The following is a 26,455-nucleotide window of genomic DNA, read 5'->3' as shown; positions in this document are numbered from 1 at the left end:
TTAGTAGTAAAGTTTTGGGGGAGTCAAAAGTTATACGAAGATTTTCAACTGTGCACAGTGTCCGCATCCCTAACCCCCATATCGTTCAAGTGTCAACTGCACTTAAAAGAATTGTACAATGTTTAAATATATTTCCTTGGAGGTAATGGAGAAGCAGACACTCTCACAGACTGTTAATGAATGTCAACTGACAAGCATTTTAAAGGGCAATTTGGCAATATTTACCAAAAGTTTAAATGTATATTACCTTTGGCCCAGTAAATACGTGGGTTTTTTTTACACTTCCTACAAATATTTATTTTTTAAATATATTTTATTGAACAGTCATTTTACAATGTTGTGTCAGTTTCTAGTGTACAGCACAATACTTCAGTCACATAGCAACATACACACTATTTATTTGTTAAAAAAGGGAAAGAGAAAGAAGACTTTAAAAAATGGAAAGATAATCCATGCTCTTGGATTGCAAGAATCAATATTGTTAAAATGGTCACACTGCCCAAGGCAATCTACAGATTTAATGCAATCCCTATCAAATTACCCAGGACATATTTCACAGAACTAGAACAAATCATGACAAAATTTATATGGAACCATCAAAGACCTAGAATTGCCAAAGCATTACTGAAGAAACAGAAAGAGGCTGGAGGAATAACTCTCCCAGACTTCAGACAATACTATAGAGCTACAGTCATCAAGACAGCATGGTATTGGTACCAAAACAGACATATAGACCAATGGAACAGAATAGAGAGCCCAGAAATGAACCCACAAACTTTTGGTCAACTAATCTTCGACAAAGGAGGCAAGAATATACAATGGAATAAAGACAGGCTCTTCAGCAAATGGTGTTGGGAAAACTGGACAGCAGCATGTAAAACAATGAAGCTAGAACACTCCCTTACACCATATACAAAAATCAACTCAAAATGGATCAAAGACTTAAACATAAGACAAGATACAATAAACCTCCTAGAGTAAAACATAGGCAAAACATTATCTGACATACATTTCAAAGATTTTCTCCTAGAAGAAATAAAAGCAAGAATAAACAAATGGGACCTAATGAACTTACAAGCTTCTGCACAGCAAAGGAAACCAGAAGTAAAACAAGAAGACAACCTACGGAATGGGAGAAAATTTTTGCAAATGAAACCGACAAAGGCTTGATCTCCAGAATATATAAGCAGCTCATACGACTCAATAAGAAAAAAATAAACAACCCAATCCAAAAATGGGCAGAAGACCTAAACAAGCAATTCTCCAAGGAAGACATACAAATGATCAAAAGGCACATGAAAAAATGCTCAATATCACTAATTATCAGAGAAATGCAAATCAAAACTACAATGAGGTATCACCTCACACCAGTCAGAATGGCTGTCATTCAAAAATCCACAAATGACAAATGCTGGAGAGGCTGTGGAGAAAGGGGAACCCTCCTACACTGCTGGTGGGAATGCAGTTTGGTGCAGCCACTATGGAAAACAGTGTGGAGATTCCTCAAAAGACTAGGAATAGGCTTACCGTATGACCCAGGAATCCCACTCCTGGGCTTGTATCCAGAAGGAACCCTACTTCAGGATGACTCCTGCACCCCAATGTTCATAGCAGCACTATTTACAATAGCCAAAACATGGAAACAGCCTAAATGTCCATCAACAGGTGACTGGATAAAGAAGATGTGGTATATTTATACAATGGAATACTACTCAGCCATAAAAACCGACAACATAATGCCATTTGCAGCAACATGGATGCTCCTGGAGAACGTCATTCTAAGTGAAGTAAGCCAGAAAGAGAAAGAAAAATACCATATGAGATCGCTCATATGTGGAATCTAAAAAACAAAAACAAAAACAAACAAACAAACAAAAACAAAGCGTAAATACAGGACAGAAATAGACTGATAGACAGAGAATACAGACTTGTGGTTGCCAGGGGGGTGGAGGGTGGGAAGGGATAGACTGGGATTTCAAAATTGTAGAATAGATAAACAAGGTTACACTGTATAGCACAGGGAAATATACACAAAATGTTATGATAACTCACAGAGAAAAAAATGTGACAATGAGTGTGTATATGTCCATGAATGACTGAAAAATTGTGCTGAACACTGGAATTTGACCCAACATTGTAAAGTGATTATAAATCAATAAAAAATGTTTAAAAAAAAAGGGAAAGAGAAAGGAAGGAGGGAGGGGAAAGAAGAAGGGGAAGGGGTAAGTTGGAGAGGGGGAAAAAGAAGGAAGTAGAGGTGAGTGGTGGAGAGGGAAAAGAAAAGAAGGAGAAATCCAATATGAAACTGCTTAAATAACATGGTACAGCCATACAATGAAATAGTGTAGTTCACAGATAAAAAGAACGAAGCAGGTGAGTCCAACTTAGGAAAAGATTCTCAAGGCATGTAAGTCAAAGCATGTAAGGAAACAGTATTACAACACAGTAGATGCTGTTCGTGCCCTGCTCAGATACCCTTAGCTGACCTGAGCTTTACAGATGCCCCAGCTGATGTGAGTGCTGGCTGCTGACTTGTCAAAGATGCACTCTTCTTTGGAAAATGGCCTTCAGCTGATTGAACACTCCCTTACCAAGAAATGCCCAGCAAGTAACTCGCTCCCTATAGGAGTCATCAAGCAGCTATAGCCAATGACTAGTAAAAGGTATAAAAGCCCACCCCTGGGATGTTCTAGACCTCAGTAAAGAGTAGTAAGCACATACCAACCTTACTCTCCCACCAAATACAACTATAAACCTGCATAGAATGTATGCTGGAGATAGCTGCAGTCTGTGAAAAGTAAGTATCAGCAGGTTGGCTCGGGAAAGAACACAGAACGCAAAGACCACTGCACAGGCAGTGAGTTTACATTTTTCCCTTCTTGCATCCCTTGGCCTGAACCCCTGAACCTAGCACTGTGGTACTCACACAGAGAAATCCAGGAGAAACTCTAGTTCTGGCCTGAAGAGATGAAAGAAGACTAAAGCCCACCTGGAGAGAGTGGGAAAAACTTTCCAGGTCTTTTTTTTCTCTCTTTCTCTTTTTTCTTCATTTTCTCCCACTCCAGCCAAGAGGCCATCCTGTGGTGAAGGCAGTGGCAGTATCAACAAAAGCAGCTGGCCTGGGGAGCTACCAGCATCAAAAATGCAAAGAAAAGGAAACTTCACCTCTGTTCAGTCAGCTGCAGCTCTAAGCAGGGCCCCGGTGACAGTTTTTTTCTCTCTCTGTCTTTATGCCACTGTGGTGCAATTGCAGAAGTGGGCAGTTTCTGGCCAGAGGACGGAAAAGGGGAGCCCAGAGTAGCCAGAAAGTATCAGAGAGGTATCTGAGCAGGAGAAGCTCAGGACAGCAACCCCAGATATCTGTCTGTGAAACACTAGGATCTTCTCCAACCCGCACATTCAGGGAATCTGATCTTAATTAGCACACCAACAACTCTGAAAAGTGAGCTTGCAGGAAGACCTCCACCTGGGTCCCAGACTGACCACTGGTGGCACACACACATGGTACAGATCTGAATAGCACTGAAAAGGACTTGAAAATTGAACTGACATTAGAACCACAGCCATAATGTTCTAAATGTCCAGGAAACAATACAAAATTATATGGCGAACAAAGAACTAAGAAAAATCTTAACTCACAATGGAAAAGAAAATCAACATATGTCACTGACAAGATGACAAAGATCTGTAATCTGTAACAGACTTCAGTAATCTGAAAGAGACTTGAAAGCAGCAATTATAAAAATGCTCAAATAAGCAATCACAAACACTCTAGAAACAAATGTTAAAACATTGTTAGCAGACAAACAAAAGATATAAAGAGGAATCAAATGGAAATGTTAGGACTGAAAAATACTATAACCAAGGAGGGGTGGCATTCACTGGATGGATTCAACAGTAGAATGGAGATGACAAAGAAAACTGCACACTAAGACAGATCAGACAGAAATTATCCAATCTGAACAATAGAAAAAAATTCTTTAAGGAATAATGTCTCAGGGATTTCGTAGATAAAAACAAAAGGTCTAACATTCATCATGCCATCAGGATTCCAGAAGGAGAAAAGAGTGTGGTGAGTGGTGCTAAACCGATACATAAAGACATAATGGCTGAAAACTCACCAAATTTGGTGAAAGACATATACCTACAAATTCAAGAAAGTGAGAAAACCTCAAACAAGTTAAAAGCCAAAGAAATCCATCATAATGGATACATCGTAATCAAACTGTTGAAAACTAAAGACAAAGAAATACTCCTGAAAGAAGCCAGAATAAAAGAACACATTACTCCCATAGGTCAGGGATCAGCACATCTTTTCTTACAGAGTCAAACAGTAAATGTTTTGGGTTTGCAGGCCAAATGGTCTCTGTCAAAATTACTCAACAGTGCCACTGCAGCACGAAAGCAGCTACAGACAAATGTATGTAGACAAATGGGTGTGGCCTTGTTAAAACTTTATTTAGAAAACAAATAGGCAATCAACTCACAGGCCATAGTTGGCCAACTCCTGCTAAAGAGGAATAATGATATTGTCTTCTTTGGATTTCTCATCAGAAATTATGGAGGACAAAATATGGTGAAACAATACTTTTAAAGTACTAAAAGAAAAGACTCAACCCACAATTCTATACTAAGAGAATAAATACTCCAGAAATTTAAAAAAATAGAATTTGTAACCAGCAGACATGCTCTGAAAGAACTGCTAAATGAAGTTCTTCAGAAAGAAAAGAAATGATTCCAGAAGGAAACCTGAATGACAAATGAAAGAACAGCAATATAAAAGATGTTAGAAGAAATAACACCAATTCCACAGTCTCTACCAGAAAATACAAAAGAATACATTCCAATTCATTTAAAACAGCCAGTAATTCCTGATACCAAAACTAGACAAAGATGGTACAAAGGCAAATAAACAATATCCCTTGTGAACACAGACACAAAAATTCCTCAACAAAATACTATAAATTGAAGCCAGTAATATATAAAAACCCCAGAAGCAACTGGGGTTTATCACAGGAATAAAAGGCCAATTCAATATTTGAAAATTAATCAATATAATCCAACATATTAACAGTCTAAAGATACACGTGATCATAGCAGGTGCAGAAAGTACACATGACAAAATACAGTGTCTGTTCATGGTGATAAACTCAACAAACTAAAAATAAAAACTTCCTCTACTTGATAAAGAGCACCCACAAGAAAGCCTGCAGCTAATGTCACACTTAATGGTAAAAAACTGAATGCTTTTACCCTAAGACTGGCAACGAGGCAAGGATGTCCACCCTTACCACTTATATTCAACATTATATGGGTTGTCTTTGCCAGTGAAATAAGAAGAAAAGAAACAAAAGGCAAACAGATTGGGAAGGAAAAAATCAAATTATACCTATTTGCAGACAACAACACTATTTTTGCAGAAAATCCAAAATAACATACAAAAAAAAGATCCTAGAACTAAAAAGTGAGTTTAACAATGTTGCAGGAAACAATGTAAAAACACAAAATTTACCCACAGTTCTATATAATAGCATTACACGATTAGAAATTGAATTTTTTTTAAGTTTTTATTTAAGTATAGTTGGTTTACAATGTTGTGTTAACTTCTGGTGTACAGCATAGTGAGTCAGTTATAAAAACAGTATTTTCAAAATAGCACTTACAACATCTGTAATAAAAACAAGACTCTTAGGTATACACTAACAAAATAAGTACAGGATCTATAAACTAGAACTATAAAACACTGATGACATAATTTTTTTAAAAACCTAAACAAAAAGAAAGGCACATCATCTAATCAAAATCCTAGCAGAGTTTTTTTTGTAAATATAGATTCTGAATTTTATATGGATAGGCTAAAGGAATAGAAAAGACAATTTTGAAAAGGAGGGATAAAGTTCAAGGCACATACTAAATTTTAAAAATTACTAAAAAGCTACAGTAATCAAGGCAGCATGATATTGGCAGACACAGATACACAGATCAATGAAACAGAACAGAGACCAGACAGAGAGCCACACAAATATGACCATTTGATTTTTTTAAGGTGCAAAAGAAATTCAATGAAGAAAGGATAGTCTTGGTGTTGGAAAAACATAGTTATTCATGTCAAAAGGATGAACTTTCACTTATGCCTCACATCATATACAAAACTTAATTCAAAATGGAAGATAGGTGTAAATGTAAAATATAGAAGTACAGAAGCTTTAGAAGAAAACATGGGAGAAAAATCTTCATGGCCTTGTACATCACACCAAAAGTGCAAGCCATAGAAGAAAATAATAGTAATAAATTAAATGTCACCAAAATTAAATAATTTTGTTCTATGGAAGAAAGCAGTAAGAAATGAAAAGACAAGCTACACACTGAGAGAAAAGTATCTAGAAATCACGTGTCTGACACAGAACCTGTATCCAGAAAAATGTATTTATTTTTTAAAACTCTCAAACCAACATAGAAGAAAAGCTTGTTACTCAACAGTAGCAACACTGACCTTATTTGCTGACTTAGCAGGTGTGGCAGAACCTGTTGATGCCCTGCCTTTATTCTCTCACCCATATTACCACTTTGATGCATAAATGATCAGCTGCCAGTGGCCAGCATCTGCATTTCTTTACCTAAGGGCTTTTTCTGGCTCCTGAAGACTGCTTTGACACCTGCAGGGCAGTCCAGAAGTACCAGAGAATTAACATCCCTGGATAGCAGCCCTCCCACTCATGGAAGTTAACATATAAATACTCCAGCTCCTTTACCCATCAGAGGGAATAACTCTGAAGCAATGTTTTCCACTGGCTTTCTGAGCGCCCCATTAGAATTAACTTCGCTTACTCATGATGCCTGATAAGAAACCCTTTATCAGCTAGTTTCTCTTCTTTGTCTTACTTCTCCATTCTTCTTAGTAGAAGTATTTCCTAGGGCCATCTTAAAAAATAAAAATTAAACATTAAAATTAAAACTTGCACTTGAGTGCTTGTAGAGCATTTGCTTCTAGGGTAATGCAAAATAAGACAGATTTGATCCTGTAAAACAGACCTTCAAGATGAAATCTCTAAGTGGATCACTCACTAACCAGATGACAATGATCCAGCGCCTGTAGTAAGTGGCTTGGTGAGAGCCCCTGGCGTGCTGCTGCACTGATACTACTAAGACTCCTGATGTGGTGGAGCGAGTAAAGGGATATGGGTAGGAGAAGACGACTGGCTTATGCAATAGCTTTAGCATTTGGTGGGGGGGGGGCATCAGAAATTTTAAAGACAATTAAATGGTTGAGCTTTTGTTAAGTAAGATTGATGCACAACAGAAAGAAAATGTCAAGGCTTAAATCAGCCAAGTACCAACTCAGAGCATGGCATGACAGCCAGAAGACCTCTATGGCAGCATCTTAAGGAACCCTCAGCTCCCACAACTTGAGAGCAGATTGTGTTAAAAATCAGGCTCAAATTCTGATTATGAAAGTCAGCAGCTTTTTCCAGTAAGCAGCCTGAGGTGACCTCTAAAAATGGTTCGCTATTCACTTGACCCAGAAAACCCCATAAAATCATGCAAATAAGAGGTTCAGATCTTCGTGTTCACTTTAAGAACACTTGTGAAGCTGCCCAGGCCATTAAGGGTATGTATATCCGAAAAGCCACCAAATACCTGAAGGCTATCACTTTACAGAAGCAGTGTGTGCCGTTCCGTCGTTACAGTGGAGCTGGTAGGTGTGCCCAGGCAAAACAGTAGGGATGGACACAGAGTCGATGGCCCAAAAAGACGGCTGAATTTTTACCGCGCATGCAGAAAGTAATGCAGAATTTAAGGGCTTAGATGTAGATTCACTGGTCATTGAGCACATCCAGGTGAACAAAGCTCCCAAGATGCGGTGCAGGACTTACAGAGCTCATGGTTGGATCAACCCTTACATGAGCTATCCCTGCCACATTGAGATGATCCTTACTGAAAAAGAGCAGATTGTTCCTAAACCAGAAGAGGAGGTTGCACAGAAGAAAAAGATATCCCAGAAGAAACTGAGGAAACAAAAACTTATGGTCCAGGAATAAATTCAGCAAAAAATAAATGCAAATAAAAGTTAAAAAAGAAAGAAAGAAAGAAAGAAAGAAAGTCAGCAAATTACAAAGAAGATTGAGTTCACAGTTCAGCCAAGATTCTCCTGAACCCTATGGGCCAGAAGAAATGGCTCCCTTGCCCTTGCCACAAGGGCAGTCTCCTCTGCCTAAAGACTGTGCAAAGGCCTCATCTGAGATGCATGTCTCAAAAGATGCTGACCCTCCCCAGGATCTGTCCCTGCCCTCCTCACTGCTTCTAGGCTAACAACTAGGGTCAAGTCTTGGCATCAGAATAGGGAGGTAACGTCCTCGCTTTGGATGGAAAAGGGATGATTCATCAAAACGGCTGCTGGACCTGTCAATACACACCGGCAGGAACTGGGAGAACATATCTGGGAATGGATCTTGAGATGCTGAACTTGGGGGGCAGATGTAAGGTCGGTAAGAAATAGCTTGTTGATATGGCGGCACTCATCCCATGACCTAGGATTTAATGTTCTGAAAAGGACACCTGGTACCAGTCCAAATGTGCTGCTGGACTGGCTCACTTAAACTGATTGCGGGGAGGGCGTTGGTGACCTATAGAAACGAATCAGAGATGCTAGAACCACACAGCAGGGTATAAAGAGTTAATAGGGTGCTCCCCTTCCCACGTATCCCAACCTTTACTGAGTCCTTCTATACTAGACTGACAGCATCTGCTTTTTTGTGTGTTTTAAACAGAGAATCCAGCTTTCTCTGATCTCTGAAGTCCACTTTGCTCCTTGCATGACAGGCCTCAAATACTACAGATTTACCATTCCCTGGAAACAGTCTCGACCAATGATTGATGTAGGTGATACATAAATACTCTACCTGTCTTGCCCTGTCAAGGGTTGTAACTCTGAGGACATGTTTTGCATTGGCTCCTAGAGCTCTCCGGTGGGAATAAGCTCAGTTACCCGCGGTGGTAACTTGCTTGATAACAAACCCTTTATTTGCTGACTTCCTTCCCTATCTCACTTCTCTGTCCCCTGCTGGTATTTGCTGGGATAACCTCCAAAACAAAACATTCGCACTCAAGTTCTTGTCTGAGAGTCAGCTTCTGGGAGAACTCAAACTAAATATTAAGTCTTTTCATTTCAACCACGCTTAAAGTTCAGATTTCATAAAATCCAAATTTATGGGGTACACATTAACTAAGATTTCTATAAATGATTTCCCTTGGTCTTAGTGTGACTTCATCCCCGTGCTCTATACGGATACCTCCATCTTTGTAATCATGATTTTAATAGTCCACACTCGACAAGGATCTAATCCTATCACCACACCTGATTATAAATCCTTCTTCCTGATATAACCTTCAAGATAAACACTTCCAGGAGTGTAAACACATCTCTCTTCTTCCTTCCACTTGGATTCCTGGCACTTTGCCTTTTCTTAGTCTCATAATCCAGAGGTAACCAACACCTCCTTATCATTCACTTCACATACTAACCCTGATTTCAAACACTGCCACTTCCTTCCTCATAATCACTCTCACATCCACCCTTTTTTTTCCCCATTTCAACTGCCAAAATCTTTGTCCGCATAAATGCACAAATAAAATTCTATGACACCGTGATCTCAGGGCTCTGCAACCTCTTCTTCCTGTAGTTCATCCTGTGGATATTCAGAGAAATCCACCAGATACATCCATTCAAACATGTCTGATCTTCACTGGATTCGAATCACCCTACTCAGGAGCTTCATTCCACTCGATTAAAAAACAAAACAAAACACAGAGCACAAAGTGAAATAAGCCAGACAGAGAAAGACAAATACTATATAATCTCACTCATATGTGGAATCCAATAATACCAAAAAAAAAGTCAAACTCATCATAGAAGCAAAGTAGATTAGTAGTTGCCAGGGTCTGGGGAGCGGGGGGAATGGGGAGATGTTGGTCAGAGGTACAAACTTTCAGTTACACAGTGAATAAGTTCTGGGGATCAAATGCAGAGCATGGTGCCTATAGTTGATAATACTCCAGTGTATACCTGAAATTTGCTAAGAGAGTAGATCTTAAACCACCACCGCACACACAAAAAAGGTAACTGTGTGAGGTAATTAACTTAATTGTAGTAATCATTTCACAATGTATACAATTATCAAAATCATCATGTTGTACAATTTAAATACATACCATTTTATTTGTCAGTTAGACCTCAACAAAGCTGGGGGAAAACTTTAAACAATATATTTGAATACCTTTCCATATCAAAGCCATAATTTTGAATGATGGAATGGAATTTTATCACATTCACCCAAGCCTTGACTTTGGCAATTATTTCCAACTATCTATTACTATGAACAATGCAACAATAAATACCATTAAAGCAAAATTTAAAAAAAAAAAGAACCAGAATATAGCTTCAGTGTACAAAATGAAAGGAAACCAGGGTCCTAGCTCTGAGAATTTAAGTGAAGTTTCTTCCATCTGATAGGAGTTGAAACTGTTAGGTTCCTAGAAAAGGTTATTTAATGACATAAGCCCACGGCCAAACTGAATGAATGATACCAAAAGCACAATCCATGAAAGGAAAAATTGATGAGTTGGATCTTATCAAAGTTAACTGCTCTTCAAAAGATACTGTTAACAGAATGAAAAGTAAAGCCCCAGAGTGAAAGAAATATTTTCAAAACACATACCTGATGAAGAACTTGCATCCAAATTATGAAAAGAACTCTTACAACTCAACAATAAGAAAACAGCCCAATGTAAAAAATGATCAAAAGATCTGAACAGACACCTCACCAAAGAAGATATACAGATGGTAAGCATATGAAAAGATGTTCAACATCTTTTGTCATTAGGAAATTACAAACTAAAACAACAATGAGATACCACTGTACACCTATCAGAATGGCTAAAATCCATAAACTGTCAATAGTAAATGCTGACAAGAATGGGGAGCAACAGGAACTCTCATCCTGCTAGTAGGAACACACAGCCTTGCTGGTAGGCACTTTTGCAGCCTCTAACAAAACTAATCATAGTCTTACCATGCAACTCAGCAACTGCACTAGGTATTTACCCAGCTGAGTGGAAAATGTATATTAACACAAAGCTGACCCAAATGTTTACACCAGCTTTATTCACAACTACCAAATACTGAAAGCAACCACGATGCCCTTCAATAGGTGAATGGATAAACAAACTGCTCTTTTCATAAATGGAATGTTGTTCAGCAATAATAAATAAGCTATTAAGCCATGAAGAGACATGAAGCTTAAATGCACACTGCTAAGTGAAAAAGCCAGTATGAAAAGGCTACATACTGTATGATTCCAATTTTATGACCTTCCAGGAAAAACAAAATTATACAAATGGTAAAATGATCAGTGACTGCCAGATTTGGGAAGAAGGGAAGAGGAATGAACAGGGGAAGCACAGGTGAATTTTTAGGGTGAGAAAACTTCCATATGATCCTGTAATGTTGGGTACCGACACTACGCATTTGTGAAAACCAAAGGAAATTTACAACACAGAGTGAACCTTAATGCATGCAAATTTTTAAAAAAATCCTTTAGGAAGTCAGAGGATCCCAGGATACAATGCAGAATATGAGAAAACAATCTAACTGAATTATAAATATATGAAACAACCCCACTGAACGGTGGGGGTAGGGAGGCGAAGTGTAGAGACCTAAGTAACTCCGGAAGTGAATGGACGCTGTAAGACTAAAGGTAAAATAAAATATACATGAGTACTGTACTCTAGTTTCCCACAGGTTATGGGTAAACAATTCTGATATTGCTATGCACATATGCATAATTGAACAATTAAGTAAACAAATGGCAGATGGTGGAGTGTGAGGTTACAGATAAGCAAGGTGAGAAGCTAGAATGATCCAGGTGGTAATGGAATGGATTACCACTGGAGACATCAGTATAAGTTCATGGTTAACTTAATATAGACACATGGATAGTTACACATAAAAGCGTTAGTAGGTATGTGCATATTAGCATAAACATAGACACATCCTTGCTCTGCCAACTAACAGAGCCTAGAAACAACAATATCCCAATAGCAATGAGCACATCTAGTACCCAAATTTTTGTTTATAATATAATTCTCCAATAAAAGGAACCAGGGTTTCTCTGAGAAATGCCTGAGTAAGAAGTATACAAGATGAGCCTGGAGCATCTTATAACATAGAAAGTGAAGACATCCTGGGAGAAAAAAAAATATGATAGGTGTATACCAAAGGGACATAGAGACCAACAGAAAGAGCGCCCAATGGCCAAAGTTGGAAAAATTTCAGCAACAAAATAAAATAGTATTAAACATCCTTAAATTGATTCTGATAACAATGACTGAATAAATTAATAAATGAAAAATCTACAAATATCCTGTACAGAAAAATTCCAAATAATTTATATAGATACTCTGCCCTGAAGAAGACGGGAACATAATTCCCCACTCCTTATGCGTGAGCTGTGCACAGTTGGACTTTCTTCCAAAGAGGTGAAGGGGGAAAGGGAAATAACTTGACAGTGGAGAAACCTGATAAACACTACCTCAGCCAGGTGATCCAGCACAACATCAGCCATAATTAACCATGTTGACAGCAGTACCCTTGACACGATGTGATGAAATGGCATTTTACCTCTGTGGGCTTCCTCCCAAAAACCTATGAACCCAATCTAATCATGAGGAAAACATCAGGCAAATCTCAATTGAGGGAAAATCTACAAAATACCTGACCAATACGCCTTAAAACTGTCAAGTTTCATCAAAAGCTTGCTCAGAAAAGCCTGACAAACTGACAAACCCGAGAGAAATCTAATGAAACATGACAACTAAATGTGATGTGGTATTCTGGATGGGATTCTGGAACAGAAAAAGGCCATTAGGTAAACACTAAGGACATCTGAATAAAGTGAGGGTTTTAGTTAATAATACTGTATCATCATTAGTTCATTAACGGCAACAAATGAATCATACTGATGTAAAATGTTAGCAACAGAGCGAACAGGGTATGGGATGCACATAGGAGCTCATTATTATTATTCGATTTTTCAGTGAATCTAAAAATATTCTGAAAAAAGTTTTTTTAAGACAGTACAATTACATATTTCTTTCCTTTATTCTCTTAATTGATTTAAAGAGCAATTGTTTTTTAATACAATACAGATAAAATAATATTTATAAATTATATTGTGGGGCCTGTAACATACAGAATTCCCTAAAAAGACAACAATCCTAAACATCTACATACGTAATCACAGTGCCTCAAAATACACTAAGCAAAAATTGATAGAACTGAAAGGAGAAATAGACAAATCCACACTTTTTTCCCCTAATTTTTTTATTTTTGGGGGGTTTGGGGGGGTTGGGTCTATTTATTTATTTTTAGAGGAAGTACTTACTGGGGATTGAACCCAGGACCTCATGCATGCTAAGCATGTGCTCTACCGCTGAGCTATACCCTCCCCCCTAAATCCACACTTAGACTTGGAGACTTCAACACTCCTCTATGATCGACACAAGTAGAAAGTCAACATGGATATGGAAGGACAAAACACCATCATCAGCCGACTAGATCTAACTGACATTTGTAGAAAAATCCACCCAATAATGACAAAATACAAATTCTTTACACGTGCACATAAAACATGTATCACCAAACTGAAAAAAGCTAATTCCTCTGGGGATGGAAGCAGAATAATGTGACTGCAGAGGGATATCAACTCTATTAGTGATGATGTGTTTACTAGGCTGGGTTCTAGGTACACTGTATTATTCTTTACGCTTTATATGCCTATTTCACAATACAATTTTAAGTCATTTGAGTATATTCCCTGGTAAACCTTTCCTTTTAGTGGTTTGGGGGTTAAAGAGGCAGGTCTCCAGACATTTCATTACTAAAATGGACTATACCAAAACCATAAGCTCTGAACTTTTATCCAAATGTACAGGAATGTTCACACACTCCATAATTTGATATAATACTTATTATGTCAAATCCTCAGTAATGTGTTCTATGAGTACCAGAACAGCATTTGCTAACAAAGGACATTACAGTTCGTCACCAAACTAAAACTCTTAATTTGTCTATATATTATTTCAGCCAGTTTTACTAAAACAGGAAGAACAAAGATTTATGGCTTTTAATCTTTTACCTCTAAAGTAGGAAATCTCCAAATAAACATCTAAAAATGTATCATTAGGTAAATAAAATTTTAAGATTATTAATTTGCACATGACTATAACCATCACTGAAAAAAGCTCAATAAGTTTATCTTCATATTCTGAATGCTTAGTTTTAAAATATCTCAACTAGCTAGAACACTCCCTTACACCATACACAAAAATAAACTCAAAATGGATCAAAGACTTAAACATAAAACAAGATACAATAAACCTCCTAGAAGAAAATATAGGCAAAACATTATCTGACATACATCTCAAAAATGTTCCCCTAGGACAGTCTACCCAAGCAATAGAAATAAAAGCAAGAATAAACAAATGGGACCTAATGAAACTTACAAGCTTCTGCACAGCAAAGGAAACCATAAATAAAACAAAACGACAACCTACAGAATGGCAAAAAATTTTTCCAAATGAAACCCACAAAGGCTTGATCTCCAGAATATATAAGCAGCTCATATGACTTAATAAGAGAAAAACAAACAACCCCATCCAAAAATGGGCAAAAGACCTAAACAAGCAATTCTCCAAGGAAGAAATACAAATGATCAATAGGCACGTGAAAAAATGCTCAATATCACTAAATATCAGAGAGTATGCAAATCAAAATGCAAATCAAAACTACAATGAGGTATCACCTCACACCAGTCAGAATGGCTATCATTCAAAAGTCCACAAATGACAAATGCTGGAGAGGCTGTGGAGAAAAGGGAACCCTCCTACACTGCTGGTGGGAATGCAGTTTGGTGCAGCCACTGTGGAAAACAGTATGGAGATTCCTCAAAAGACTAGGAATAGACTTACTATATGACCCAGGAATCCTGCTCCTGGGCATCTATCCAGAAGGAATCCTACTTCAAAATGACACCTGCACCCCAGTGTTCATAGCAGCACTATTTACAATAGCCAAGACATGGAAATAGCCTAAATGTCCATTGACAGATGACTGGATAAAGAAGATGTGGTATATTTATACAATGGAATACTACTCAGCCATAAAACTGACAGCATAATGCCATTTGCAACAACATGGATGTTCCTGGAGAATGTCATTCTAAGTGAAGTAAGCCAGAAAGAGAAAGAAAAATACCATATGAGATCACTCATATGTGGAATCTAAAAAAACAAACAAAAAAAACCCATAAATACAAAACAGAAAGAGACTCATAGATATAGAATACAAGCTTGTGGTTGCCAAGGGGGCAGGGGGTGGGAAGGGACAGACTGGGATTTCAAAATGTAGAAAAGATAAACAAGATTATACTGTATAGCATAGGGAAATATATACAAGATCTTGTGGTAGCTCGCAGCAAAAAAAAAAATGTGTGACAATGAATATATGTATGTTCGTGTATAACTGAAAAATTGTGCTCTACACTGGAATTTGACACAATATTGTAAAATGACTATTACTCAATAAAAAAATGTTTCAAAAAAAAGTCTCAACTGATATTAGCCTTGTACTGTCATTAAGCTTAAGAATAATACACTCAATGGTATATATAAACTTGTATATCAAATGGTATTTTTAAAAGTTTAAGGTTTCTTTTTTAATGATTCCTCTTCAATCTGCTTAGATTATTACTATCTTGTACTTTGCATCTGACCGACAACAGGTTCATAAGTAGAAGCATCAGCTCGGCTTGTTTCCTGCTGTTCATGGGTCCTCATGTTATCACTTCAATCATCAGTTAAATCTGAAACTTCAATCTGCAGTTTCTTTGCAGGAATCTTTTCAAGCCCTTTGTCCATTCATTCAGCAAGGTTCATTTCATGGCAGTCAGATAATATAATCTGAAAGACCACTAAAACAGGCAGAGTTAACTGTAATATGTCCAAATAGGATGTAAGCAAACAAATAAGGAGGCTCAGGCTGTCAGTGCCTCCAGGTTGTGGTGTCCCCACGGTCCCCCTCTCAGGGTACCCCACTCTCCACACCGGGTATATATCATCAGACATACAGATGGAGTCAACTGTCAACCTATGGATTAAATATTGGTAAAGTTAATTGCCCTTTTTTTTTTCCTGTTATACCCTGCATAGAAGATCAACCTGCATGCCTCCCACTTTGGAAACCATTACTCTTTGAAAAAAAAAAAAAAAAAAACTAGAATGAAAAGATGAGACTGTGCTAGGCTTGAGGAGCAAATGAGCAATATGAAGGGTAGGATCAGACGAGGAAATTCAGAGCCTAATTGGTAGTTAACTTGGCCCAAAGTTAAAGCTAGTAATTTGTGGAGTTAGGCCACCAATTTGACAATAAAGCCTACTCTCTTTCCACTGTACCACATCGCCCCCTCCAGGGGAAACACGGGGACTCCAGGACTGAGGAAAGAACACAGGTCCCCAAACCGTGGCGCTGGAGCAGACCCTAGGCCACAACTAAATGGGGTCCAGAGGCTAGTGTAACAAAACGTCTGGACCCTCGTTCGTCCTGTCAGGGAAGCAGTGTATTCCAGAGCTAGATTCAGTCTGCAGGCAGAAGTTAAGTAAATCCCACAGTAAAGACTAAAGGAAAGAAGAGCAGGTTCTAGAAATGTTTCCAGAAAGTCCCTGCACTGCACCTAAGTGTTAAGTATCCATCACTCCCCTTGAATCTTTCTGTTCATGCCTTAACTTCCAGGTCTCAGTTACTTCAAAGCATCTAGGTATCAAAACGACTTGTACAAGTTCACTGTCTCCCAGCAAACTCCTGTCAGTTTTTCTCTGGATGCTCCCTTCAATAAGGAGTCAGAGGTGACTGAGATTGTCACTAATAAGTCCTTAGCTGTAACTAATCAAACTTCCCTCAGAGAGAACTAACTTCCCTGCTTATTTCAGGAAAATTCTCAACTATCCTTCCTCTAATACTTCTTTCCTCTTCTCTTTGAGATTAAAAAAAAAATGACAGAAAAAGCAAACTTTGTAAAACCGTAGAGATTGACTTCTTTTTTTTTAACAAATTTGAGAACAGTCTCTAAGTTCCAATGAAAAGTATTCATGACTGCACTCCATAACTACCCAGTGCTCTGAATAGCAAATATAACCCCACAGGGCTATGGCAGCTGTTAAATAAATGATGTAAAGCATTTAGCACAATGCCTGGCACAAAATAAGAACCTAATAAATGTTAGCTACTATTACTGACATTATTATGTAACTACTCTCTTGGATGAAGCCTAGATTGGAATTCTATTGGCAAGGCTCCTTTCTCTTAATTTACATTTCTTCTGATTTAAAAGTATAAAAATATAAAGTTGGAAGAAGAGTAAATACTTTGTTATCAATCGTTTGCAACATTTTAAATTTGGCATAGAGAAAGGGTTTTAATACAATGAAAGGAGGTAAAGAGGTAGAAATGCAGTGTTCCCAAGGAATCAAAGAATAGAATATAAGAAAACTGGGGGAAAGTAACGCACAAAAAGGAGAAACAGATGCCTCTAGTCTGCTAAAGACAAACCTCAGAGTTTTTCCAAAAACCTGCCATAGGCTGCTTAGTTCATAAGGAGAAAATTTCAGTTCTAAGCAAAGATACTAAACTACTTACCTAATAAGGAAACATTAAAAGCTAAGAACCAGAAAGGGTACAGTCTTGAAATGACACATAAAACTGTAGTTTTCATAGTCATATTTCAGAAAAAAAAAAGGTATCCTTGTTAGTTATTTTTATAGCTAAGCTTGTCCCTAAAAAGTTTTTTTAGAAAGATATATAAGAATTACTATTAATTACTTTTTCAAATGACTTTGGAATTAGTTGGGAGGAAAATAAGACCAATTAAATGTGTTCCAACTTAAATCAAATTATTCTATTTTTGTTTGTGCAGTTATGAAAGGTTTAGTCATTATAAGAAACTGTTCAAGAATATGTGAAACGTCAGACTGGCAAAAAACAGTGAAGTATCTGATGAAGACCAAGTCTTTCACAGAAATCTTATTGGAAACACATAGTGGTCATATCACCGTGCTCAGGAATCATGTGGGTAAGCCAAAAGGCAAAATCCAATTTGAACTTGGAACATGAAACAGTCTTGTTTAGAGACAGCATGTGGAAAGAACATGGGCTGTGAGATTGGACCTGGGTTCAAATACGACCCCCACAGCTGATTAGCTGTGTAGCCCTGAACAGGTTTTTAACTCCTCTGTGCTCAATTTCCTCACCCATACACTGTGATATCACACCTCGCCTCCACGCTTGGTAAAGACTAAAGTGTAGCCATGATCTATGAAAATTCCCTGACACACAGTAAGTAGCATCACAATAAATAAGTCATTGTTACTTGCAAAAGAAAGTCTCTGGCAAAAGGAGACAGAGCAAGTAGAGATAAAAGGGGGCAGGCAGTAAAGAGTCTAGAAAAAGAAGCCAGGAAGAAGCTGGAAACATTAGGGGCTGAAAAAGTCCTTATAGAGTCCCAAAATTTACCAAAAAAATTTTTTTTTTACTGAGCCCTATTTGATTACAATGAAGCTGAGTTACAAGAATATTCAGTCCAAATGTGATTATTGCTGAAATGCTGTAATACATAGCTTATAATGTTATAATATACAGTTTATAATGTTGTTAATAAACAAAAATTCAAGACAAAAATGTGTTCTCTTTAAAAGTTTATTTTTTTGTTGTTAAAAATGTATTAACAAGTAAATCATATATAATATATCTGTTTCTCTCAGTTATCTACAACTCAGAAAGGTCTGCCCTGCTCTTAACATATTAAAAGGAAAACAATGATAATTTCAACAAATGCCAAAAAAGCCTCAACAAATGTCTCAATAAAATTCAACATGCAATAAAAAAAACAAACCAAGAACAGAAGAAAACTTCCTTAACTTGACAAAGACATCTACCAGAAACCTTCAGTAAGTATCATATCTAATAGTGGAACACTGGAAGCTTCCCACTCAGGAAAAAGATTTAAATGCCCCTTATCATCACTGCTATTCAACTTTTGCACTGGAGAGTCTAAGCGTTGCAATAACACAGAAAACAAGATAAGTGGGATAGAGTTTAGAAAGAAGGCTGGTCAATTAAGTCTGGTCAAGGTAGCCCTGTAAGTAAACACTTTGATGCATCCCCTCTGCTCCAAATACACAGGAATAGATAAAATAGTTTAAAACACATTTTTAAGCTACTAAGAAGGCTCAAAAACAACATAACCCTCCACTTGGATCAGAAACAGAACAGATACACAAAGCTTTGAGCAGGACGGAAGCTACAAGCTTGCTGGACTCTGGGTCCAGAAGCAGGTGGATACTTCCTGCAGGGCGACAGTGACACAAAGTGAAGGAGGTAAAGAAATGGGACATCTGAGCCAGACCCACTGCTTAAAGCCAAGGATGAGGTTGGAGATAAAAGGAAGCTAAAAAGTACTGCTGCCAGTCTCTGCCTAGAACTGCAGTTTACGTGGTGCTCTGGGCTTAGAAAAGCGAGAAAATTAAAACCCAGCCTTATGACCAAGAATTGAACCAAAACATTCACATACTGAGTGGATCTAAAATAGCCCCAATTCCTCAAAGAGCAAGACCCTGACCCACCATCATGATATCTGATTTGACTAGAGTTCAGGAAGTCAATGGAAGCACCTGAAATGTCACCACACAGAGAAGGTGAGCACAGAAATAAGAGAAACAAAATCAAAAGTACTCACCCTCAAATGAGTCTGTAAATCAAAATTTCAAAACACATAAAGAAATGTAAGGCTAAGAACGACAGCCAACAAAAGCAACAATTAGAACATAAATTCATACCAGATGTTTAATTTTACACAACAGTCTAACAAAGACTTTTTTAAAGTACATTTAGAGTGGCAGGATATATATTTTTTAATTATTGGGAATGTAAAATTTGACAGCCACTTTGGAAGACAAGCAGTTTCTTACAAAGCTACACATACTCTTACCATACGACCCAGCAATCAAGCTCCTAGGTATTTACCCAAGAGAGTGGAAAACTTATGTCCACACAAAAACCTGCACATGAATATTTATAGAAGCTTTATTCATAACTGCCAAAAACTGGAAGTAACCAAGATATCTTCCAACAGATGAATGGATAAACAAACTGTAGTACTTTCACACAATAAAATATTATTCAATAATGAAAAGAAATGAGCTATCAAGCCAAGAAAGGACACAGAGGAAACTTAAAGGCATAATGCTAAGTGAAAGAAACCAGTCTGAAAGGCTCCAATACTGTATGATCCAAACTAAGTGACATTCAGGAAAAGGAAAAATTACAGATGTAGTAAAATGATCAGTGGTTACCAGGAGCTCAGTAGGAGGGAGGGAGGAATGAATGGGTGGAATACAAGGGATTTTAGGGCAATGAAATTATTCTGTATGATACTGCAATGACATTACATGAAATGTCATACGATAACATTTTGCATTTGTCAAAACCCACAGAACTGTACAACACAAACAGTGAAGCTTAATGTAAACAATGAACTTAAGTTAATAACGTATCAATACATATTCATCAGTTGTAACTTATGCAAGACATCAATAATGAGAAAGTGCACATAAGGAAAAGAGGGTATATAGGAACTCTCTGTACTATCCACTCATTTTGATCATATTCATTTATGTATATAATTTTTTAATTATCAAGGACAGTTCCACTTCTGGGTATGTACACAAGAGAGTTGAATGCAGGGACTTGAACAGTATTTGCACACCCATGTTCATAGCAGCATTATTCACAGTAGCAAAAAAGGTAGCGGCAACCCAAGTGTCTGCTGATGGATGACTGAATAAACAAATATGATATATACATGCAACAGTATAATATTCATCCTTAAAAATTAAGGAAATCCTGACACATGCTACAATATAGATGAACTCTGAAGACACGCTAAGTGAAATAAGCCAGACACAAAAGGACAAATATTGTATGATTCCACTTATATGAGGTACCTAGAGTAGTCAAACTCACAGAGACAGAAAGCAGAATGGTGGTTGCCAGGGCCTGGGGGGGAAGAAAGAATGGGGAGTTAATGTTTAATGGGTAGAGTTTCAGCTGAGAAAGATGAAAATGTTCTGGAGATGGATGGTGATGGTTGCACAACAATGTAAATGTACTTAACGCCACCGAACTGTACAATTAAAAATGGTTAAAATAGTATACTGTATGCTATGGATATTTTAGCACACTAAAAAAAAAAAAAAAGAGTTGAGAAAAAGTACTTTAAAACTGGTTATCCAAAATGAAAAAAAAAATCGTTTCTCTTCATTATACCATATAGAAATTCTACACAGAAAGCAAAACTTTTTAAAAATTTTTAGAAGAAAATACAGATATATATATAATTCATACCCTGGGGCAGAGAAAATTTACTTAAACCAGAGACACAGAAACCATTTTTTTTAATTTAATGGAAATTTTTTTCGTAAGTATAACATTAAAATTTTAAATGTGTATACGACCAAAGCCATTGTTAACAAAGGGTAAAGGCAAGCCTCAGACTGGCAGGATGCTTTGGCAACATATAAATCCATCAGTGAATTAGTATTCAAAGTAACCTAACTGTCAGTGAGTGAAGGATACATAAACAGTGATGCAAGTCTACAACTGAACACTACTCAGCATTAAAAACAAATGAACTAGATCCACAAGTAGCAATGTGGTTAAGTCTCCATCAATTAATTTAAAAGTGCACCCCTTTGACCCAGCAATTCTACTTTCCACTCACTGCAGCAGTGTGTAAAATGGCAAACAGCTTTAAGGGCCATTAATGAGGAGAGGGTAAATAAACTACAGTACAATACATACTGCATAAGGGATTGTGTAGCAGTCAAGAAGAATCAGGCAGATCTTTATGTCCCATCATGGAAAGATCACAGATGCCCTGTTAGAAAAAAAGTTGCAGACCAATGTGTACAGTTTCGTGTCATTACTGTGGGTGTGGAGGAAAACCCTAGTTTTTTCTGTATTATCTATATATAGATGAAAATGCATAGAGAAAGATCTGGAAGAATCCCAACAAACTGATAACTCCAGTTTCGGTGGAGAAGGGAGTGGGTCAGCGGGCTTTCATTCTGTCTTTACTGTCTGAGTATTTTCTAAGAGTGTGCATTCATGAGCCATCTGCAGAGCTGCAGTACGCAGCCACAGGCTGTGCTCACAACAACCCCAGGAGCAGCCATTCACAGGGACTCCAATGTGACTGGTACCCCCTAAAGTTGGGCAGCACACCTCCTGCACTAGAGGCCACAGCCCTGATGCCTATGTAATTAGAAATAAATAAAATGAGAGAGGGTAAGAGTACTGACTGCAAACCAGCTTGAGGGAGTTTCTGGGATGATGTAAATTTCTGTATCTTGATTGGGATGGTAGGTACAAAGTATAGACAGTCTGCAACTTACAATGGTTTGGATCACAAGTAAACAACTGAGATACTCACAACCATTCTGTACTCATACAACCATTCTGCTTTTCACTTTCAGTACAGCATTCAATAAATTACGTGAGACATTCAACACTTTATCATAAAATAGGCATTGTGTTAGATGATTCTGCCCAACTGGAGGCTAATGTAAGTATTCTGAGCATGTTTAAGGTAGGCTAGGCTAAGATGCATTTTCAACATACTACACTTTCAACTTACAATGGGTTTATCTGATGTAACCCCACCATAAGAGTAGGAAGCTCTGTATATACATTTTTCAAACTCATCCAACTCTGCATGGGACATCTGTGCATTTTATGATGTGAAAACCATACACCAATAAAGTTGATTTAGAAATAAATATAAGGGGGGAGGGTACAGCTCAGTGGTAGAGTGTGTGCTTAGCATGCACGGGGTCCTGGGTTCAATTCCCAGTAACTCCATTAAAAAATAAATAAACAAATACCTAATTACCTCTCCCCTCCCCCTCAAAAGAAACAAATATAAGTTAAATACATAAATTAAAAAAAAAACATAATATCACAGAGAAAATCTGGAACAAAGCATACAAAATTATAGGACCTAAGCATTCCAAAAGAAGAACTAGCAGACACCTGCTAGCTGCACTCTCAAGTACACAGCCCTAAAACTAAAGAGAAATAAACTTAGTTCTTCAAGGCTTACTACACAATGCCAAATTTGAATTAACATTTTATTTTTATACGAGGAAATATAGGTCCTGAGAGATTTATATTAAACACATAAAATAAATGGTAACTTGGCATTTGATTGGTTCTAAGTCTAACTTTCTAATGAAGTAGAAATTTTGTCTCTCAAGCATACTGGACACTCAAAACTCCTGCCAGAACTACCTTGACTACACAACCCCCTTCAAAGGTAATTCCACTTATGTATGATAAAAATCCTCCCAGAACTCATAAAAGGTCAAGTTTTGATTTGGCAGGCAAAGTAACCCAACAGGCACTGCAACCCAGGCACCTGAAACAGCAGCCTGGAGCTAGGGAGCCCAGAAATCCAACCACGGTAGAGAAAAGGCAGAATCCCCGCCCTTACAGAAGAGCTGAGATTTATCCTCTCACTACAGATCTAAGATCCAAGAATCAGGATAAAAATGAAAGAATGTTCTCTAGAACTCTCCATCCACAAGTGATAGAAAAGAGAATGGCTAGAATGGGATGATTTGAAGCAAAGGCCCAAGGAGTAGGCTCCTGGCCGCCAACAGGCAATAAAGATGTGAAGGCGGCAGCCAGGCCACCAGATACCACCACTCCATCACCTTAGCCACTGCTTTAAATGCCCAGACCCAAGAACCTGGGTTACCTTACATGGCAAAAACAAACAAACAAACAAACAAAACAAATCTTGAGGAACAAGGGAAGTCCATCAGCCATCCCTAACACCAGATTGATCAACAGTGCTCAGTGTAAATAGAGCATGGTTCTATGCTCGGTTCATTCACTCATGCAATAGGTAGGTATTCAGTGCCTGCTGTGGGTCAGGCACTGTTCGTGTCAGGATTTAGCAGTTAATGGTCATGGAGCTTCATTCTACGTGGCAAGGAAGGGAACTTCTTACCTCTTTCCAACCTCCTGTTCCTTTCGCTTCCTTTTTTTTTTTCTTTCTCTTCCTTTAAATGTTACACAGAAGTGCTTTCAAAACTCTTCCAAATTCCTCCCACGAGCTCCTTTGACCCTCCTGCTTTAATCCCCAAACCAAGCAATTTAATGGCTCCAATTTCCCATTACTGGGAAAAAGAGACCTAAAGTAATTAAGGGATGAGACAAAATTCAATGCTGCTTTTATTTTATATGCGTAACTTCATAACCAAATTGTCAGCACCTAAATAGCAAATGATGGTTGTGTTTTACACAATTTTGTGGCCCCAGTGCTGACCACGGCTTTCTACCCACGAGAGCTAATCAATAAACGTCTGCTGAGAATGCTGGAAGGTCTTCCTAATCCCAAGGCCTGGCACAGGAATTTAACAGCAAGCATTTGTTAGCTACATCCTCCCTCCTTTCAGGACACTTTCCTTTAAAGGGTGACCTCAGTGCACAGGTTCAATGCTAGGCGTCTCGGGAAATAGTGTTTTGGGATGATATGAATTCCCTTCCCTCTGCCAGGGCCTGCCTGCCTCACCTGCCCTCTGCCAGGACCTGCCTCCTTCGCCCCCTTCAACACCTAATGCAGAGCCTCTTCCCAGCGAGCCGGGCTCCAGCAGCATCTGCCCGGCGCCTGCACCCCGGTCCCCGCCCGGCGGCCACAGTGCGCCGGGGACCTCGGAGCCCCCTCCCCAGCCCCGGGGTCAGAGCCCGGCGGCGCCGGCCCGGGTCTCCGCTCCATCCCCTCCGCTCGCCCCTCCAAGGCCGGGCACGCAGCGCCGTCTCCGCGCACAGCGCGGGCGGTGCAGCGGCCCCGGCTCCCCGCGCGCCCTCTCCCCGCTCCCTGCCCTGCGCCCCCGCAGGCTCCCGAGGTGCGGGGGCTGTGCGGACTTCTCGCTCCTAGCGGGCGCGAGGCTCTGGCACCGCGCTCCTCTCTTGCAGACTGCGGCGGCCGCCGCCGCAGATCCCTGCCGTACTCACTTCCCGGCCGGAGCTGGGGGGCGTTGAGAAGGTCTCCGGCGGCCGCAGCCTCCTCCGCCTCCTCCGGCCCAGCCCCCGCGGCTGAGACGGCGGCGGCGCCCGCTCAGGCCCCGGAGCCGCCCCCGAGGCGAACGTTCTCAGGCGCCCGGCTCGCGCCGCTTCCCCGCCCGGCACGCGCAGCGAGCCCGCCCCCGGCGCGAGGGCGCGAGGGCGCAGGGCGGGAGGCGGGCACGCGCCGCCTGCGCGAGCGCGCGGCTTGGGGCAGGGCTTCCGCCGCGCCGAGGAGGGGCGGGCCAGCGGGCCGAGTTCCCCTCGAGCCCCGCCCCCTGCGGCCGGGCGAGACCCGCCCCCCAGCTCGCCCTCAGTCTTCCCGGCGGCTGGGGGAAATTTGCCCCCTGCTGGCTCCTCCCGCGAGGCAGCGGCGGCCGGCGGAGGTGCGCTTCAACTCCACAGGTATGTGCCCCGCCAGCTGGATGCTCGACCCGACGTGACTACAAGGTGAAGAATGCAAAGAACCACCCCCGTGAATCATTCATGCGCGCCTCGAGCACAAGACCCTGCCCTGAGTGATTTTTCCAAATTAATTCAACTCAGCAAGCGTTTACTGAGCACCGACTCCATGCCTAGCGCTGTAGCGCTGTACCAGGTGCTGTGTGGGTACACAGTCACGGTCACGGTCCCTGGTCTCGAGGAGCACATAACTTAGTGGAAAAGCAGCCGTGTAAAAAGCCAGGTCTGGTGACCCATGCAAAGCCAAGCCATAGTGAGATGCTGCGGGAGGGCAGAAGAGGAAGAGATTACTTCCGCTTGGACGATGCGGAGGGGTTCCTGGAAGAGGTGGCATTTGTGTTCCGCCAGCAAGGAGAAAAAAGAGAGAAGTTCTAGGAGAAAAAAAAGAGAGGGCATCAAAGGTTAGGTAAACAGCTTGGGCAAAGGAATAGAGAGTGGCCAAGGTTTACCATCTCAGCATCAGCTTTTTTGTCTTAATATCCGTTTTTGATAGAATCCTTTCCAAACTGTGTGAAACAGGAGATGATGCCAAATGAGGAACAGCAAAGCTTTTTTTTTAACGACTCGAAGGATAATTTTTCTCAACATTATTTAAGGCTCAACACAGCAGTGTCCTTTAAGGATTTTTGATATCTTAGCGAAGGATGTAAATCCCTAAGCTAAGAGAGTCCAGGCCTGTATGCTTTGAATCTGGTTTTTCATTGCCTTTTCGCAACTTATGGTAAGGCAGATCGTGCCATCTCCTGCTGTCTGCCTGCTTGC

The 26,455-nt window shown here is 39.5% G+C and overlaps 1 protein-coding gene and 1 pseudogene across 1 annotated transcript in view; one reads left to right on the top strand and one right to left on the bottom strand.

Moving 5' to 3' along the window:
- Positions 1–25,343, bottom strand: part of DTNB (dystrobrevin beta) — a 211,535-nt gene extending 186,192 nt beyond the window's left edge. Inside the window, exon 1 of the mRNA XM_031466695.2 lies at positions 25,184–25,343. The gene's annotated coding sequence lies outside the window, so the exon portion shown is untranslated. The remainder of the gene's footprint in view (positions 1–25,183) is intronic.
- On the top strand, positions 7,462–8,076 carry LOC105100035 (large ribosomal subunit protein uL22-like; annotated as a pseudogene).
- Positions 25,344–26,455: the final 1,112 nt, after the last annotated feature.

The sequence above is a fragment of the Camelus dromedarius genome, chromosome 15 (assembly GCF_036321535.1).
Source record: "Camelus dromedarius isolate mCamDro1 chromosome 15, mCamDro1.pat, whole genome shotgun sequence".
NCBI classification, from domain to species: domain Eukaryota; kingdom Metazoa; phylum Chordata; class Mammalia; order Artiodactyla; family Camelidae; genus Camelus; species Camelus dromedarius.
Note: the sequence above shows the minus strand (reverse complement) of the source record. Positions and strands in the feature narration are given on the sequence as shown.